General features: G+C 35.7%; 2 protein-coding genes across 2 annotated transcripts in view; both read right to left on the bottom strand.

Moving 5' to 3' along the window:
- Positions 1–11,364, bottom strand: part of LOC106140036 (phospholipid-transporting ATPase ABCA1) — a 262,166-nt gene extending 250,802 nt beyond the window's left edge. Inside the window, exon 1 of the mRNA XM_060950388.1 lies at positions 11,361–11,364. The gene's annotated coding sequence lies outside the window, so the exon portion shown is untranslated. The remainder of the gene's footprint in view (positions 1–11,360) is intronic.
- LOC106140922 (cytochrome b5-like) overlaps positions 1–16,415 on the bottom strand; it is a 92,177-nt gene that overhangs the window by 41,609 nt on the left and 34,153 nt on the right. The gene's annotated exons all lie outside the window — the stretch shown is intronic.

Raw genomic sequence — 16,415 nt, 5'->3', positions numbered from 1 at the left:
ACCCGAAAGGAGTAGGCAGAGACCACATCTTTCCACTTGCCACGATCTCTGCATACTTCTTTCGCTTCATCCACATTCATAACTCTCTTCATGCAAGCTATATGATTTTATTCTTTACAAAATCTTTTCTCTCATATTAGGCAAATTATGAATCAGTACTTAAGTTCTCCTATAACAGAAACTAACTACGTTTAGAAAGAACTGAACATCACTTAAAAAAAGGGAAAAATGCGCTTAAAACTCTTTTAAAAACTACCCATACATACATAATTCAGAGCATTCAGAATATTGCAACTCATTGCGATCACATGCCACGTGTAACGCCAAAAAACGACATGTATAACCCACATTAAACATTCAAAAAAACTATTTCTAAAACCTCGCTTTACATTGCCTGTTTTATTTTAATTTCACTAAGTTTCACCATTACGAGTAAGTAATGGATTACAAGCAAAAATTTCAAACATTCTTGTGAGAGTTTCGTGGTAAATTGTCGTACAAATAATGTCTTCGTATCTGATATGCATGTAAAGTACTATCACATTTCAAAATATTTACTTGAAGCATAGTTTTGTGGAAAGTAATATGATTCAAACGTTTGGTATTTACGATATAAGATGGGAAATGCCATGTGTGTTTGAATTCGTCAGTATAGCGTCTCCGAATTTTACTTAGTAGTTTAATTGTGAATAGATTACGTCTGTGGTGAATAAGAAAAAATCTCGTTAAATTTCAGTTAATAGAATATATGTACATTTTTTTTTTTTTTTTTTTTTTTTTTTTTTTTTTTTTTTTTTTTTTTAAGTAAAAAATTCATTTATTTTCTCCAACATAATTCTCAAGTACAAAGTATGTAGTACATGAAAAGAGTATTGGAAGAAGCGAGACACGTCTGTGAGGATTGTGGTAAGTGGCAATCTATAGTCTCTGCCTACCCCAATGGGAGACAGGCGTGATGGTATGCATGTAATTTCATAGTTATCAATAGAGCAATCTATTGATAACTATGAAATTACATGCATGCATGCCGATGCTCTTACGGTGAGGGAAAACGTTGTGAGATAATACACAGTTTCTGGAAACTTTATTTTGTGCTTAACTGTTTTGTTGCTCAGTTTTTTGCTCATTTTTAACGGCCTCTGTGGCGCAGCGGTAGTACGCTTGTCTGTGACACCGTAGGTCCCGGGTTTGTATCTCGGCCAGGGCATGATGAGAATAGAACTTTCTCTGATTGGCCTGGGTCTTGGATATTTATCTATATGTATAAGTATTTATTATAAAATATAGTATCGTTGAGTTAGTATCTCGTAACACAAGTCTCGAACTTACTTCGAGGCTAACGCGCGACGCTGATTTTATCGCGCGAGAAACTTTTCACGTCATTATAAAAAGCGAAAGAGCGATAGTACTTATACGTGTATATACATACATACATATAGTCACGTCTATATCCCTAGCGGGGTAGACAGGGCCAACATTCTCAAAAGTACTGATAGGCCACGTGCAGCTGTTTGGCTTAATTTCAGAGATTCAAATAGTGACAGGTTGCTAGCCCATCGCATGAAAAAAGGATCGTTTTGTTTTTAATTAATGGAAATATATATGTTTATAATAATATATTATATATATAACAAAGCAAATAAAGAAGGGACTGTGAAAAAACTGACCGAATACCCTGCGGCTTCTTCTAAACGCACGTCACCCTTCAGCCCGTAAAGCTTTTACACCTAAGAGCCATTTCACACTGGAGCAAAACACGACGCGACATTAAATTTTTGTCTCAACTACAGGGAAGATATACAGTTAATTCAAAATATTCTAAAATCCCGTTCACATTTACACGTCTTCTCCAAAACTATCGCTGTTTCGCTTTTTATTGTGACGTGAAACGAAAGAGCGATAGTTTATCGCGCGAAAGTCGTCGCTCATGCCATACTAGCCTCGCTGAAGACAAGCTCAAGGTGCGCCATTTGACCATGAGAATTTTAAACGCTTTCCGGCGCTTTGGTTTAGCATAGAACAACTCCATATCTTTCCCATGGATGTCGTAAAAGGCGACTAAGGAACAAACTTATAAATTGTGATCAAATAAATAAATACATACGGGACAATTAACACAAATTGAGTTAACCTCGAAGGAAGTTCGAGACTTGTGTTACCTACGAAATACTAACTCAAAGATACGAAATTTTATAAAAATACTAGCTGTCCCGGCAAACGTTGTTTTGCCATATAAAGTAATTCCTAGGAAAAAAAAAGTTAATGGTTGACAATCCTTATCACTAAGGGTTATGAAAAATAGATGTTAGCCGATTCTCAGACCTACTGAATATGCATGCAAAATTTAGTTAAAATCGGTAAAGCCGTTTCGGAGGAGAACGGAGACAAACATTGTGACACGAGAATTTTATATATAAGATACATACATAGATAAACATCCAAGACTCAGAGCCGATCAATCATCATTTATTCATATCATGTTGGACTGTCCGTTTGGCGTTCATCTTAAGATAGGTCCTCGGTTCAGTCCCGAGTCCGGTTATGATTTAAAAAAAAAGTAAAATTTTGATCAGGTCAGTAGTACCCGAAACCGCCGAGCTTGCATGAAGAGAGTTATGAATGTGGATGAAGCGAGGGAAGTATGCAGAGATCGTGGCAAGTGGAAAGAGGTAGTCTCTGCCTACCCCTCCGGGAAAGAGGCGTGATTTTATGTATGTATGTATGTAAAATTTTGAGTCTCTCTATTAAAATGTCGTGTCGCATTTCGTTTCTAGTGTGAAGTGACCTTAACGCTTAATGTTTAATTCTAACCGATGCCGGACCAAAATCCACTTGGGAAATTTTGTTTTGTTTTTGTTTTACATATCCTCCCTTTGGTTAATTAATCGCGCCTTTTTATAAACGGATGTTAAGATCATGAGTCATTGTCTCGTCTTTCTTCCTAATGGCCTTGACAGAGTCTTCTTCCTAAATACATTAGTACTAGTGTTGCAACAGAACTCTGCTTCCGCTTCAGCATCTGCAGAAGTTCCGCATGTTTTTTCAGTTCCGTTTCTGCTTCTGGTTCCGCAAACTAATAACAGAACTCGAAACGGATGCGGGGCGAGAGCGACCCAAATACCCCCATATCTTGCCAATAGTTCGCCAATACTTATCAGCTCCCCCCAGCAGTGTAGCCAGCGAGCAATTATTTAGCGGAGCTGGTTTAATATATGAAGAACATAGAAATAGGCTAAAAGGTGAAAAAGCGGCCAAGTTACTCTTTATTAAATATAACTTGCCGCTATTTAATTTTGACTACTAATTTATATTCTTACCCACGACGGAACGCGTTTGGGGTGAGAGGTTGTTTGTGTGTTTGTTTGTGCAAACAAATGTTGCCATTTATCTTCAAAACCACTAGTCCGATTTTAATGCGGTTTTCAGTGATGGGTTTGGATTAAATTGCTACATATTCTTAGATAGGTTTTACGTCAATAATTCATCAGGGGGCGCTTTAGTAGACATTTCTTTATGAAACCAATTTCATCGTTTAGAGTAGATAGGTTGGTACATTTAAACCATTATGTCGTGGGTATTTCAACATTTTTAATTTTGTTACTTGTACTACTACAAATTTAATAAAAAACATTTAAAAATACAAAATTGTGCTTTTTCTTTATAGTATTAACGCTTCCGTTTCCGCTTCCGTTTCCGCTTCCGCTTCCGTTAAGATTTACTTTTGACATCTGATTCCGTTTCTGCTTCCGTTATGCCAGTTCCGTTGCATCACTAATTAGTACACTATTTATAAATAATACAGGTACTTATTATACGCGTGCCGTGTGGTTTCCGGCACCAGTAGCAACCTGTCACTATTTGAACCTCAATTCTATCATTAAGCCAAATAGCTGAGCGTGGCCTATCAGTCTTTTCAAGACTGTTGGCTCTGTCTACCCCACAAGGGATATAGACGTGACCATATGTATGTATGTATGTACTTATTACACGCGCATGTAACGCACTCGGCTCGGCTCGACCGCCACCAAAGGGAAGATCTTCCGCCAGGCTGGTGTGACGCCTGGGGAACCGCGCGACAGACGATGTTGTGTCGGAGGTTGTATATGCTCCAATCCGTGAAATCTTTGCTTGCGCGATTTAGACTTTTCGCTGTTTTTCACTGAAAGCGTCGCGTGATTGGTTTGTTGTGACTTGTGGCGTTGAAATGCAGCACCTTTATTTTATCTCGGATAAAATCAGTTATACATAAGTACACACATATAATCACATCTTTATCCCGGGGTAGACTTGACTTATGTATGTCTTGAAACGGGCGCTTTTTAAGTCAGACACTTTAACCACCCAACCACTGGCAAAACGAAGGTTACCGATCTATAATAATCAATTTTACTGCGCAATTTGTAATGCATTATACAATTGAATTCTAGGTATTGGTGCATTCCGACTCCGACTAATTAAAACTTATCTGACTGAGTTAGTCATACACCTACATACTCACGGACGAAATTAGCGCCAACTTGCTTTGTTCGAAGTTTGAATTTGGAACAAGGAAAACCAACTACGAAAGATGGAGTTATGATTATAAAGGTTTTATTTAATAAGGACTGTTTGTGAAATTTATGATAAACTGATCATTATACCTTAATGATTTTATTAGGCATTTAAATAAAGAAATAAGGTGCCGTGTGGTTCTCGGAACCAATACAAAAAAGAATAGGACCACTCCAACTTTTTCCCATGGATGTCGTAAAAGGCGACTAAGGGATATGCTTATAAACTTGGGATTCTTCTATTAGGCGATGGGCTAGCAACTTGCCACTATCTGAATCTCAATTCTATCATTAAGCCAAACAGCTGAATGTGGCCAGTATTTCAAGACTGCTGGCTTTATCTACCCCGTAAGGGATATAGACGTGATTATATGAATGAATGAATAAATTACACTGATTGAGTAAGCCTCGAAGTAAGTTCGAGACTTGTGTTACGAGATACTAACTCAACGATACTATATTTTTATAGTGAATACTTATATAGATAAACATATGTATAAGACCCAGGCCAATCAGGACGACATCTATGAATGCTACCCGTGAGAATCCGGGGCGGATCGCTATCGTGTAATAAAAGGAATTACAATTTAATATGTATATCTGCAAAAGAAGCAATTTTCAAAATCTCCACGGTAACATTGCTTTAGGCAAAACGCTGACAAAAACATTTTTCATTTTATTTATTTCACAATAAATTGAATCAAATAAATGACAAATATCAGCCCTTTTTGCGAAATAGTAGCTAATGAATCGTGTAGGTGTTGGAACAGAATATTTTTACCGACATAGCAATAAAAATAAAAAGTTAACTTTTACAGTAAAAAAAAAACATATATCGCCCAGCACATTGTGCCGTGTGTTTCCCTGTCAATTATCGCGAAGAAATTGACGCGCTCAGCCAATAGCAGCGAAGAATCTAAATCGCGCAAACAAAGATTTCACGGATTGGTGCATAAATACAAACTCCGACACAACATCGTGTGTCGCGCGGTTCCCCAGGCGTCACACCAGCCTGGCGGAAGATCTTCTCTTTGGTGGCGGTCGAGCCGAATCATCGCTCCCGCTACAATTTCCTAGTTTAACATTTTATTGGTCATTTTATACATTCCAATACTATAAAGCACCTTTTCATTTCAGTTGCGGAGGTTCGAAAATTGTTAGCTGAAAAATGTATGAATATTCAAAAAATGCATAAATGGATTCCGATGAAATGTTACAGTGGTTTCTTTCAATTAACGTTCGACTGAATCGGTGGATTTTCAAAATGGCGCTTTAGCGATGAGTAGGCGGCGTGACCGGTGAAATATTTCGTTGATTTTTATTTGATTGAAATATTTTTAGCTTACATGGATATTATATAGATAGATAGATAGAGTCTCTATATTGCACCATAAGAAAAAGAAAAACAGAAAAAAGCACAGATAATGAGGTACAAAGGCGGACTTATCGCTAAAGCAACCTCTTCCAGTCAATCTGAGGGTAATATTTTATGATTATGATGGAAAAATATTTTTTCTAACTGGCTAGATTAGGCTGTAAGGATCAATCAGCCCACCAAAAAGACAAATTAATTGGACTAAGTCTTCGAAGTTTATTTATAGGAACGTACATACATATAATCACGTTTATATTCTCTGCGAGGTAGACAGATCCAACAATCTTAAAAAGACTGATAGGCCACGTTCAGCCGTTAGGCTAATGATAGAATTGAGACTTAAATAGTGACAGGTTGCTAGCACATCGCCTTAAAGAAGAATCTGAAGTTTATAAGCTTATTTCCCCACAGCTTTTTTTTTATTATTAGGTATAAGTATTTCTCTGAATATAGTATTTTATTCTTTGTTGTAACACTTCGATCAACTATTATAGTACGTCAATGTTGTAACAATTACAATTCATAAAGTACAATATGCGGTCTTAATTCTAATAGCATTATTTAACAGTCAACCATTGGGTTAAGCGGAGAACCTTTGTGAAGGTGATAATTAAATAATGTTCAATAAACATACTTACTATACTATCTATATCGTAAAATAAAGAATAATGTAATGTAATCTGTGTCGTTCAATTATAATAACACATGTCTCGAACTAACTTTAAAGTTAGCACAATAACTGTGTTATAATTAGGGATGTACCTACGAGTATATCGGTAATTTTACCCTGGTAAAATTCGGTAAAAAACGATATATGACGTAATTTTTGGTATTTTACGGTAAAATACGGTAAAATTTAGTAAAAAATGTTTTAAACGTACTTACGTTGGCAAAACTTTAAAACACAGAATTGTTACATTGGCAAAACTTTAAAACACAGAATTGTATATATTTGTTTGGTTACTTGTTTACTCTGTTACAGATTTATAGATTTGAATGAAATTTTACGGAGATACAAGCAGTTTTTAATTGAAAATAATAAAAAATGACAAATGTGAGAATGATTAATTCAATAAACATAATAATGATTTATTATAAAAACAAAATTATTTTCTTATTCTTTATGTTAAGTTCAAAAAATCGTTTTTTATAAAAATAAATTATCATTTTATGTTTTATTGTCTGCGTTTGATTTTACGTCTTCATTATATTTATTCTTATTTATTTTATCTATTCTTTTAGTATTCAATCATAATAAATAAAAAACTTAAAATCTAAGTGGATCTGCTGTTACATCTTCTGCGTCTGATTCTTCGTATTCGGTGTCAAAATCAAACATATCCATTTCAATAGGATTGTCAGTATATTTTTGTTGTCGCATAATGATTTTGCAAATTTATGCGTGCGGTGAATAAAACAAATTAAATTCTAAATGTAACTCACACTCACACGTCACTCTAACTAATTTTACCGTAATATATATAAATTACCGTAAAATACGCTTATTTTACCGATGATTTCAGTAAAATTACGTAATTTTACAACCCTAGTAATTATTCCTCGTATACTTTTACAAGAAAACGTCTAAGGCTTCGCGCGCGTAACACGGAAAATCCCGATTATTCTCGTTCCCGCGAGAATTTAGTTACTTCCTTTCTTATTACACCCCTAGACCACATTAGGAACCTGCCAAATGACCCAGCGGTTGTCAGTCAGTCAGTCAATTAGCAAAGGAAGTGTTTCATCCTACCTATACTTACCTAGATTAATTTCGTTGCAAGAAAATTGAAAAGGGTTTAATCCACTTCTTTAAGGAGATATGCAAATATTTAACTAAGAGTATTAATTTTTACTTTCTAGACCTTTTTTAACTGTTTGTAAAACCCTTTCAAAACTATACAAGAGGTTATTTTTAGCCTGGGCAAATACTTACTTATTTTGGGCCAAGAAGTTTACACAAGACTGTTGTAAATTCTAATACCTAATTAGTTTTAGGAACATTCAAATATTCTTGAGTTTGTCAACTTGTTTGTTAATTTGTACAGATACCTACGCTTAGACTTCGTGGCGATTTAGATAATTTCTTTTCCATGGATGTCGTTAAAGGCAAATAAAGGATAGGCTTATAAACTTGGGGTTCTTCTTTAAGGCGATGGACTAGCAACCTGTCACTATTTGTATCTCAATTCTATTAAAAAACCAAACAGCTGAACTTGACCATTCAGTATTTTCGAAACTGTTTGCTCTGTCTACCCCGCAAGGAATGTAGACGTGATTATATGTATGAACGGGAATTAATATGAGGCAGGTGGATGAAGATTCCACCGCGACTATGGAGCTGTAACACTGGTACACCAGTCATCCTGTGACCACGGTATGTGCATGTCAAAATTTTAAAATTAAAAAGTCATAACTTTTATTCATTGTTTTGATTATGGGACAATACAACATCACTTCATAATTGTCATATCTTTTGGTTTCACAACATACCTACATAGCTTAAAATCAAATAAAATAGTTAAAACTAAGTTTACTGTCGCTTCCAAATCGTTGCGTGCAGAAGAAGCGGTAACAAACTGCTCTGCAGCATTTTCTTCAACAACGTTGAAATCAAATAAATTACTTAAAACTAAGTTTACTGCCGCTTCCAAAGCGTTGCGTGCAGAAGAAGCGGTAACAAACTGCACTGCAGCATTTTCTTTAACAACGTTGAAATCAAATAAATTACTTAAAACTAAGTTTACAGCCGCTTCTAAAGCGTTGCGTGCAGAAGAAGCGGTAACAAACTGCACTGCAGCATTTTCTTCAACAACGTCAAAGTCAGACACGCCATTGACAGATTTTACGTCACTAAGTAGGTTGGAAGTCAATATTTATTTAAAAAAAGTAAATAGGTCACCAGAATCCCAGTGACGGGTTACTTTTAAAACTTTTATAGAAGGATCGTTTATTTACATTCCGCAAAGGCCGGTCAAAGGCACACGATCATTATCCCGGCCCTGAGTAGGGTGCCTCATCAGATATGGACGTAGAAATAAACAGAGCTGGAGACTAAATAAAAACAAACATATATATATATATATAATTTATTTTCGTTATAATCATATTTGTGTCGTAAAAGATGACTAAGGGAGAGGCTTTTGAACTTAGGATTCTTCTTATAAGCGACGAGCTACCAACCTGTAACTATTTGAATCTCGATGTCATCATTAAGCCTAACAACTGAACGTGGCCTATCAGTATTTTCAAGATTGTCGGCTCTGTCTACCCCGCAAGGGATATAGACGTGATTATATGTACGTACGATGGAATTGAGAAATATTCCCGTTCATCATATTAATTATTCCCTTTTCCATACATCATGAAACATGCAACGCGAAAGATTGAAAGCTTCAAAATCAAAATTGCGAAAGAAAATTTCGAACAACAAAAAAAAAGTCTTAGGTACAACATGACACCGCTTTTTGTGAAGTTGTGAAAAACAACTTTTCCTTTCAGGCAGGTACTCATTCGAATGCAACTGACAGTAGATTGATGGAGAGAGATTTCAAGAATTTACGAAATTCGCTAAGGAAACTTTTTACGACTTGTAACTATTTTTTTTTTTTCAGAAAGAAAAGTTTGTTCAATGATTTTGTTTACATTTTGCGTGGTTTATATCTTCATGCAAACTTTACACGTATAGTAGTATTTCGTAGCGTGTCATAGCTCAAAGAGTCTTTTGTGATTTCTGATTATAGACTCTTTTGTGATTTTTACATTCCCTGATTATAAATTTCCCTTACAGTATGGAAAAGAGAGTGACAAAGTGACTCTGTTAGAAACGTTAATAAATAATTAACTAGTAACTGCGGAGGTAAACTTCTATAGGTACAACAGTCATTTGTTTTAATTTTTTATTTTAATCTATGAAAAAAGGACTTATGCGATTTTAATGCCCAAAGAATTAAGAAATTGTATTACCGTTTCAAAGGATACATGCCAAAATCCATCAAAAACAGACAATCAAATCATCCCTGGCGTACTTAGTTCCTTTAACATCCTCACCTCTCGGTTCTCAGTCATCTTCAAATTATGCAGGAGAATCATGGTAACACATCTAGTTGCCTGAATGTCCTTCCGCGACATGAAAAGAAACATCACTTAATATTTTGCACATACTCGTAAGTCTTTTTCTAAGTCGAACACTCTTGTCAGAGTGGTCGTAATTGCGCAGACGAGGTGCACAAAAGTATTTATGATAAAACCACGGAACAATTTGAGGCTGTAAAAAAGTGAACTTATCGAATTCCCATACGAATGTGTTCGGCTCAAAGTTAATTACTTCAAAGAGGAGAAAATTCCAAGTATGTGTATTGAATTGCGTATTTTAGCAGAAACATTTTCCACGCGTTTCATACAAAATTGAGCACGTTATATTTTGCTTTAAAATAAATCTAATTAAGTGCAATCAAAGCTGCTTAATTGCCGTGTGGTTTTCATATAGAATAAATAACTCTTTCTTCTTATATTTACAACAAAACGCCAAATTCATATGTAAGAACATTATATAAAAAGTGGAACTGTGTGTGACCTTTCATGTTATTTAGAAATTGCCAGAAGTTACTAGATTATAAATAGGTAGGCACAAGTATACATACGTACATATATACAATCACGTCGGTATCCCTAGCGGGGTAGACAGAGCCAATAGTCTCGAAAAGACTGTAAGGCTACATTCAGCTGTAGGTATGGCTTAATGATGGAATTGAAATTCAAATAGTACATATTCTTCTAAATCCAATAACTGTTTTGTAATTAGTTATATTTATTTTTAATGTGCAATAAATAGTTTACGAACAAACAAAGAAGTATTATAGTAAAATATAGCTTCAACGATCACTCAACCTGTCTGACTGAGAGATGATTAAACACAAAATCTGATCAATTAATCAGTTAAATCAGCACGTAATTAATCAAATAAGGATGCCGGAAATAAAAAAGACTCTTTGCCAAAAATGTACATCCCATTCATTCAACCTATCGCATGAATGCGTTTTTTTTCAAGCTTCTTTTAACCTGTTCAACTAAGTGAAAATAAGGTTAAGAGTAAACCTTCTTAGCCTGATACTAGTTGCTCCCGCGACTTCGTCCGCTTGGAATAGTTATTTTGGCCATTATTAAAGCCCTCAAGGATGAATAATTTTCCCCGATTTTTTCACATTATCCATTATTTCTTCGCTCCTAATAGTTGCGTGCAGCGTGATGTTATATAGCCTTAAGCCTTCCTCGATAAATGGTCTATTCAACACAAAGAGAATTTTTCAATTCGAACTAGTAGTTCCTGAGATTAACGCGTTCAAACAAACAAACAAACTCTTCAGCTTTATAATATTAGTATAGATGTGTGGTCTACCCTCACGCCCCGTTCACTTTACATTCATGACAGAGTTATCAGTTTCCTTTCCAAAATAGAATAAGTAAATTAATAAATCCTTCCTACTCATGTTACAAATGCGAAAGTTTTTCTTTGCGTATGTTACATTTCCACGCAAAATGTAGTGGACTGATTTTGATGAAATTTGGCATACTGATAGAATTGATTTTTTATCCCCAACTTCCTACGAGAACGAAGCAACGGGGCGCAGCTTGTGTTAGGATAAATCACACAGTCACGTCTACATCCCTTGCGGGGTAGACAGAGCTAACAGTCTTGAAAAGACTGAAAGGCCACGTTCAGCTGTAATGATGGAATTGAAAACTTAAACTTAGATGGTATCTAGTAAAAATAAGTACATCCTGCAGATATTTGCCGTTAACTAGGTAGTATAAGAATGACAAAAAAAATAAACACCATCTTTTTTCGTCAGCGCTTAAAACCTGTCATTTTAAATGACACTTCGGTCTCCTAAGGACTCCACTATTTTTCGGTACATTCTGACCCAAAAACATGATTTACGACGTTCCCTTCCCGGTACATCGCTTTTTGTTATTTCGCCCGTGAAAGAGGTAAATTTATGTCCTTAAAAAGTTATTTTTAATATTCTTATCCAAGAAATGACTAAATGCCGTGTGGTTCCCGGCTTTATAGAATAGGCCCACTTCACATCTGACCCATGGATGTCGTAAAAGGCGACTAAGGGAAAGGCTAATAAACTTGGGTTTCTGTTTGTAAGCGATGGGCTCATTAAAACCACAAAAAACAGAGCCGACAGCCTCAAAAAATTTAAAGGCCGAGTATATATATTCATTATGACTAAAGCCAGGACTAAAGTATTAGATAGTATTGTTATATATACATACCTGTTTTAGTACCCCGCCCGTATATCTGCCGGGGTGGTGCTATGCTGATAAAAATGTAATTTCCGTCTTGAAGAAATAATTTCCATTTTTGTATAAAATACAAACCGCAGTGCCGTGTGGTTCCATAATTAATCACATCTATATCCCTTGCGGGTAAGACAGGGCCAACAATCTTGAAAAGACTGTTTGGCTTGATGATAGAATTGAAAATCAAATAGTGACAGGTTGCTAACCCTTCACCTAATCCCAAGTTTATGAGTCTGTCCCTTAGTCACCTTTTACCGCATCCATGGGAAAGAGATAGAGTGATCCTATTCTTTTTTACATGATACATACAGTTAAATTAGTTTTGTTTTTACTACATGCCTCTTTTAGTTTAAACTTGATTTTTCAGTGTTTAAGACAGTGGTTTCCGGCACTTTACGAGTAGAATAGAACCTCTCCGTATCTTTCCCATGGATGTCGTAAAAGGCGACTAAGAGATAGGCTTATAAATTTGGATTACTCATGTTGGCGATGGGCTATCAACCTGTCACTATTTGAATCTTTTTCAATTTCATTATGACGCCAAACAGCTGAACGTGACGATTCAGTCATTTCGGAATCTCTGTCTGCCCCGCAAGGGAAATAGACGTGATTAGATGTAAGCTTGTATATAAAACTAGAATTAACTGTTAATATATAGACAACTGGAGATCTGTGTGTAGTGTTGTTTATTGTAGGTACTAAGCTAAAATTGAAAAATTAGAATTCACTTTATTTTATTTGAACGCGTAAATCTGTCACAATTAGGTAAATGATAAGACTAGACTTTTGTGTTCTTTGACATCCAATTATAGAAAACATTACACATTGGAGCATTCATTCTTTTTCGTGAACTTATGAAGTTAATAAAACCTAATAAATGTTCAAAGGATCACTTAATCTGCTCCAATTGAGACAAACAAGAGCTTTCTAACGTAATCAACTTTTCATCATTGAATTTAAAGCCTATTTGTCTATTTTCATTGAGATACAAAGTCACTATCACGTCACTTGAAGCTTCAACTAGCGGACTCAAAGCTCGCTTTAAGTCAAATAATTTCGTTTGGAAATCTTGTAAACATAGGTAAATGTACTAAATGAATGTTATTCGTGATTTTCGCCAGAATGAAATTAATTCACTGAATATTTGATGGATGGGTGCAACATGAATAACATATTTAGGTAGGTATACTAAAGTAGTGCCGTGTGGTTCCCGGCACCAATACAAAAAAGAATAGGACCACTCCATCTCTTTCCCATGGATGTCGTAAAAGGCGACTAAGGGATAGGCTTACAAACTTGGGATTCTTTTTTAGGCGTTGGGTTAGCAACTTATCACTATTTGAACCTCAATTCTATCATTAAGCCAAATAGCTGAACGTGGCCATTCAGTCTTTTCAAGACTGTTGGCTCTGTCTACCCCGCAAGGGATATAGACGTGATGATATGTATGTATGTATGTATGTAGGTAGGTATACATACATAATTATATTATTTTTTCCTTCATCCCTTACGAGGCGGACATAGCCATTATTCTCGAATAGACACAAAGATCACATCCAATTATGATAGATTTGAGATTCTGATAGTGATAGTTTCTAACCCATTTGCCCAAATTATACCCACATCTTCGCCTTGATTGGCTTTTACGAACTGCGCTTGAAGAGAAGCAGCGACGAGCATTGTAGCATAATCAATTGTAATTTCGAATTCGTTTACACTAAATCTTTTCCACTAATATAACGCCGAAAACTCAACTTTAAATTTTGATTCCACTAATTTGTTTTTATGTCTTTCGTCATTTTATATCACAAGCGATTCGAACCGCGTGTGCGAATCATCCAAGAGATCTATTTGTCGAATTTCTGGTGAGTGTGAACAAACTTGGAATTCTTTTTTGGAGCGATGGGCATTGTCAATTGTATACTCAGTTGTATATTGACGTCCGATGTAAATGCAGCAGTGTAGTTTGTTCCGCCGCTTCTTCTACACATGCGCTTTGGAAGCGGTAGTAGTTATAATTAGATTTAAGTAATGTGACGTCAATAAGTGATGCCTTGTTTCCAATTTTGAAAATAAATCTATTCTATTCATCATTAAGCCATACAGCTGAACGTGACCTTTCAGCCTTTTCGAGACTTTTGTCTCTGTCTACCCCGTAAGGAGTCGTGGTCATATGTATGTTTGTGGTGAGAAAATCCGAAATTATCCCTACACCAAAGCCAAGTTACACATAGTAGTACACAAAAGCCCAATTTGTAATAGGCGTTGAGTCGACAATTGTTCTTGACCACCTTATTATGTAAGGTAATAAAGCTGTCACGGGCACGGCAGGTCATCTCAGAGATGAATCGTCCTATTCTAAGTCTCATCTGACTAAAGACATATAGGCTAAAGATATACCTTATAGTGAATTTTTATTTACCTAAATAAAGCTTATCTAACAATCATAAAATGTCTTTTTCGACAGGGTCAAATCCTTCCTCATTAACATTATAATTGATTATTAATTTTTGGATACTTTCATTTCAGCGCGTTTTTATTTTGTAAAGTTTTTTTTTAATTCTGGACATCATTACGTTTTGGACATTGATAATGTAACCTGTATAATGTATTTCAAAATTTGTTTATGTGGTTATAACTGACCCTTTACAGAGGATAAATAAGAAAAAATAAAATGGTGAATATCCTCTCCGAACATATGAATATGAAGTACCTAACTATACCCTTTTACATACATACATATGGTTACGTCTATATCCCTTGCGGGGTAGACAGAGCCAACAGTCTTGAAAAGATTGTATGGCCACGCTCAGCTATTTGGCATAATGATAGAATTGAGATTCAAATAGTGACAGGTTGCTAGCCCATCGCCTAAAAAAGAATCCCAATTTTATAAGCCTATATCTTAGTCGCCTTTTACGACATCCATGGGAAGGAGATGAAGTGGTCCTATTATTTTTTGTATTGGTGCCGGGAACCACATGGTCCTTTTATTTGGAATTAATTCCGCGTTTGCAAATAATTCGATCGGTCAGTGTAACAATTTGAACAAAATAATATATCCAAACAGCTCGACTATCGAACTATAGGCAGGACAAGATGAAATAAAGAGGTCATGTACCTACTTTAAGTGCAAACTAATGCTCTTACGGTGTGAGAAAGACCCATTCAAATTGGCGTACCTAATGCGTAGAGTAACGACTCACGATGTTTCCCGTAACAGCATCGGTTAGCACTCAAACTAATGTAAATAACTCATGAGTCATTGGTACATGGCCGAGGTGGGAATCGAACCTATTACTTGTGTATTTAACAAGCCTTATTACTATTCGACCACTGACGCTCAAACCTACGTTATCTCTTCGTTTCATAAGCAGATTAAAATTCGTAAACCTTATTATAAGCTAGGCTTATGTTAACTTAAATTTTGTCATGTAAATTACTACCCTTTCCCGAATTTAAAAAGTAATTAAAATGAGTGGTATGCTCCATCATACAGATTCCTATAATCTCGGCCCTACAGGGAAATTTTAAGCAGAATATTAATTTAGTAAGGCCATTAAATATACATGGCTCGTTAAATTAATGTTAATTAAGTATTGCTAGTTACGTTAGTTTCTATGTATTTTGTAGTTAAGTGCTTATCGCGATACGAGAATGAGATTCGTCGTTTATATTGTTTGTAAGTAGAATTCCTTTTAAACAGAGACAATGCTACATTATAATACTAAGTAGATATTTAAACTTACTTTACTTTTAACTTAAAAGGGTATGTTAAGATGGTTCGGTCATGTGGAGAGGATGAATGAAAGCAGGTTGACTACTTAGTCACCGACTCTGACCTTTCCCTCCAGACTCTCCTTGTATATCTACTTAGATAGATATACAAGGAGAGTGTGGAGGGAAAGGTCGGAGTGGGAAGACCTAGACGAACCTACGACCTATCTTGATCAAATTAAGGACGTCCTGGTAAAGGGTCAGGACAAAAGTACCCGAAACCGCCGAGCTTGTATGAAGAGAGTTATGAATGTGGATGAAGCGAAGGAAGTATGCAGAGATCGTGGCAAGTGGAAAGAGGTAGTCTCTGCCTACCCCTCCGGGAAAGAGGCGTGATTTTATGTATGTATGTATATTTAAACTTCTGTGGAAACGACAGATATTATGGAGATCAAATCAACACA

Source organism: Amyelois transitella, chromosome 21 (genome assembly GCF_032362555.1).
Source record: "Amyelois transitella isolate CPQ chromosome 21, ilAmyTran1.1, whole genome shotgun sequence".
Classification (NCBI taxonomy): Eukaryota; Metazoa; Arthropoda; class Insecta; order Lepidoptera; family Pyralidae; genus Amyelois; species Amyelois transitella.
Note: the sequence above shows the minus strand (reverse complement) of the source record. Positions and strands in the feature narration are given on the sequence as shown.